The following is a 4,510-nucleotide window of genomic DNA, read 5'->3' as shown; positions in this document are numbered from 1 at the left end:
GTGCTTGACCAAAGACATACACAAACCTGGACACACTCTCTACACATGTACTTTCATGTTCAGAAAATGTATCCAGGCACACATATGTGCTTTCATGGTTTTTTTCACAGCAAAATCCTGTATTTATTATAGACATCTAAACGTACACAGCATGGCTAAGACAAGGCTAAACTTGGGCTGTGAGAGAAAATCTAATAGACATCTTTTAGCCCAAAAACAATTCATCGATTAGACAGACTTTATATGTGTAGTCATTCTTTTTCTGTTCATTTGATGACTAGTATAGGTTTGACAGCCCAAATTTAGCCTTGTTTTAGCCTAGGTGACTATGTTTAGACATCTACCAGACATATTAGACTTCTTTTAAAAACAACAAAAAATGCTTGCTGGGTTCTTTCTTTCTTTAATTTATATAAATGTTATTTCAAATACTAAATAGTGTTTAGATCACGTGTACTGTTGTTTTTTGGGGACTTCCCATAGATGTAATTATTGTTATTTTATACAATCTGTACATTCTAACAGCCTACTCCTGAAAAAAACCCTTACATGAAACAAATTACATGTTTACATTTCCAAAACACTTAATTCTGTGTGATTTATGCAGCGTTTTCCTCACCGGGACCAAAGAAATGTCTCTTCAAGGTCAAAACTTACATTGCTAAACACACGCTCATACAGTACATAACATTTTCCCAATATTTTAAATTGACATAAATGAATTTTCTGCTAATTAAATGTTCTAAATTACACCTTATTTAAAGTTTTGAAGAGTCATTATCAGTATAGTCGTTTATAAATAAATTAATTGTTTTATTGTTTAAAACATGAATCTCTTAACGCTAAATTCAGAGAACAGACGATAACTTTTATTAAGTCTCAAACTTTTTGTGTGGACTTAATAAATAAGCCATGAAAGAAATTAAAATGAGAAACATGTTTCGTGTCAAGAAAGGATTACTTAAGCCTTACGTATGAGCCTTTGGGTGTACTTTAGTCCAAAAAAAAAGGGAAAACACCAGTCCAGACAAAGATAAGTCTGTTTATAATGTTTGTACCACGACAATAAATCTTGATAAAAATATTAGTCCTTGCAGTGTAGAAATCTGGGGTTTGCCAGAGGGTCCAGTGCATATGCTTTGCATGTGCATTCATGTGTCTGGTGCCTTTAATTGAAGAGATCGTCGCTCTTTTCATTAGCAAATACACTAAAAGTGGTACAACACCACCCCTCTGTGTTCAAAACACATCACTGCATCTATTAACATCCATCGAACTGCCAGTCAACAATTAAAACACTCATCCTTTATACCATTTTGCTCATTATCTGTTCAAATCACAGCTATTAAAAAAAAATTAAATAAAAATAAATAAATAACCACAAATTTCTGCAGCCTCAGGCATGGCTAAAAATACTGTTTGCCACTTTCCACAGTAGACTTTTACTTTTATCATATTTAATTTCTATTCTAATGTGGAAGATATTGGTCATATGCAAAAGTTTTGGGAAACAGCACAACGACTGTGGCTTTGTGTCGAAATAATGTGAGAAGATTATGGAGAACACAGAAACCAGCAGAGAGAGAGAAAGTTTTAATTAACTGCAGCCCTGAGGGACACCGAGCTCACAGCTACCAAACAAACACATCTGAGCAAAGCAAAAAGGATTTGTTAAATGAGAAGGCGAATAATAAGAAAGGGCCTATGGCTACAATTTGTCATAATGTTCACCTACCAAAACATACAATGACCAATATTTCAAGATAAATCACTTAACATAGGATAATGGGTGCGCCATTAGAGGTAGTTGGCATGGAGGGTGTATAATATCATGCACGTGTCTCAAGGGACCATGATCTGACTGGGTAGAAAGAGAAGTAGCCTACACAGAAGAAAAAACGAATAAGGACAAAGACTAGATTGGGTGATGTCTGAAGAGAGGAGAAAGCAATTAGAGTTTGACTTGGGTTCTATAACAATTAAGCTTGGCTAAAAATAGCTCTGAATGTTTTTTGTTTTTTTTACACACGTCCACGTTTTCAGATAGCCCTCGTGTCCGGTGAAGAGATGATAAGATGATTGCTTTCTTTGTGGTAACACAGAAAAGCATGTAATGATTATAATCAACTGATGTCATTTAGCTTAGCAATTGAAAATATAATAACAGATGCATCCCATATTAGGCCCATGTTGTATCAGGCTCTCAATCCCTGACAAAGCAGAACAAGCAATTCAGACTGAAAATGAAGAGATAATTAGAGTGGGGCACATGAAGAGCGCAGCCCTCTTGCTGTCTTTGTTAGAAATAAAATAGTATGATCTGTTGCTTTCAGCCACATTCAGTCTATTTTCTAAGAATCATTTAGATCTTTGCCTGTGCAATTTCCTTCAACCCAAATAAATGCTTAACAAAAATATTTTCCGTTTTCTATTCAAACCACCTTTGCTTTTGTGAAAGGCCTAATGCATTTTTTAAATTTAGATCAAATAAAATATATATATAGGGCGACGCAGTGGCGCAGTAGGTAGTGCTGTCGCCTCACAGCAAGAAGGTCACTGGTGTGTGAATGTGTGTGGATGTTTCCCAGAGATGGGTTGTGGCTGGAAGGGCATCCGCTGCGTAAAAATGTGCTGGATAAGTTGGCGATTCATTCCGCTGTGTTGACCCTAGATTAATAAAGGGACTAAGCCAAAAAGAAAATGAATGAATGAAAAAACAGTATATGAACATTTTTGTAAATATAATTGTCAATGTTATTATTTTCCCAAAAAATTTGGTCAGATTAACAAATTTGTTGATGATGAAATTCACAGCTATATCACTAAATACTGATTTCTCATCTCTTTTGAGGTTAAAACGTTGTAATGTCTTTTCTAAAAAAAATGACATAAATATGTCTAAAAACATAGCGACATGGTGGCATAATAAGTCACGCTGTCACCTCACAGAAAAAAAGGTCGCTGGTTCGAGTACTGGCTGGTTCAGTTGGCATTTTTGTGTGGTGTTTGCCTCTCCATTTGTTTGCATGGGTTTTCTTCAGGTGCTTGGGTTTCTCCCACAGCCCAAAGACATGCACTAGATGTATTAAATAAGCTAAATTGGCCGTAGTGTATGAGTGGTTTTGAATGCAAGTATGGGTGTATGGGTGTTTTCTCAGTGCTGGGTTGCAGCTGGAAGGACTTGCCCTGCGTTAAACATATGCTGGCTAAGTTGGCAGTTCATTCCACTGTGCCAACCCTTTATTACAGTTTTTCTCAGTCACTTTGATGCATTTCTCACAACACTATTTACAATTGCACAACAGTTAATGCATTTCTCAAAACAATTAGTACAAACTGCAAAACCTAGCTGATGACCTTCAAAAGTCCGTTATTTGCTCAAAATGGATAGCTCATTCCTCAAAAGCAAGAATTCATGTCAATGAAAGTGTCAGTGTTGTCAAGATGAAAAGTCCTGACACCATTGTTTAATGGTCAAATGGTAATGTCATGTTTTCATTATGACAGTTTAATGTCCAATTTCCAATGCAAAAAAGTCAGATTTTGGTGACATCCTGAAAATGCTCAATACAGCACTAGATACTATTTGCACAGCCATTTGAAAACTACTGTAAAGTTAAACATCTCTGCATTTAGTGAGGTATCTGAGTACAAGACACAGAATATGCATGTTTCACATTTTTTACTGCATTTGCTCTTTGCAACTCCTTTACAATTCACAGCATTATGCAAAATAATAAATACACCCTTATTTATAACAAACATAAGCTTCCTTTGGAAAGAGCTGTGCACAACTATAAACAATATTGCAGAACATATTGGAACTGAACCTACAACATACACAGGTCTGTAAATCATTCATGAAATTGTCCAATTTAAGAGCTATTTTCAGGAAAAAAAAATAAAAAGATTAAATTTTTTTATAAAAATTGCTTGACAGATTTTGACAACTAGTTAAAATTTTTGTATGTAACGACTCAAGTAATTAAATGAATGGTTTTATATGGAATGAGTATTCAGCATTTACAAGTTTATGAATGAATGTCTAAAAACATGGCACTGTTATGCGGCAAAAATGTTTAAGCAGTTCTAAAATTACTATATTTTATTTTAAATGAACAATATCTATTAAACCTTAAAATAAAACAAACATTCAAATTTTAGACAAACCTAATATATCATACCTAATAAATTCTATAAAAGTGCTATGCATAACTATATTTATTTTTCTCTTCAACAACAAAATGTGATACTGATTTGCAAGGTGAGTTTGAAATAAACTTCTTTAGCTAAATAAAATTCCTGACATACTCACCCATCAACTAAACTTTAGGTCTCCCGGATAATGAGTAATGATTTTGACTATCAATGTCCAAAATAAGGCACAATGCATTGTTGAGTTTACTTTTATTACAAGTCTGTGTGAAAAAGTTAACTTTTTATTCAAACAAACAGTAGCTCGACCCTGACCTTGACACAAACGCAAAAACATCAGTTTGTTTGCATAAGC

At 34.4% G+C, this 4,510-nt stretch overlaps 1 protein-coding gene across 1 annotated transcript in view; it reads right to left on the bottom strand.

Moving 5' to 3' along the window:
- Positions 1-4,419: 4,419 nt before the first annotated feature.
- cyp4v2a (cytochrome P450, family 4, subfamily V, member 2a) overlaps positions 4,420-4,510 on the bottom strand; it is a 12,363-nt gene continuing 12,272 nt past the window's right edge. Inside the window, 1 exon segment of the mRNA NM_001077602.1 lies at positions 4,420-4,510. This exon segment is cut by the window's right edge and continues 984 nt beyond it. The gene's annotated coding sequence lies outside the window, so the exon portion shown is untranslated.

Source organism: Danio rerio, chromosome 1, assembly GCF_049306965.1.
Source record: "Danio rerio strain Tuebingen ecotype United States chromosome 1, GRCz12tu, whole genome shotgun sequence".
Lineage (NCBI taxonomy): Eukaryota > Metazoa > Chordata > Actinopteri > Cypriniformes > Danionidae > Danio > Danio rerio.
The sequence above is the reverse complement of the archived record's forward strand: the minus strand, read 5'-3'. Positions and strand labels throughout refer to the sequence as shown.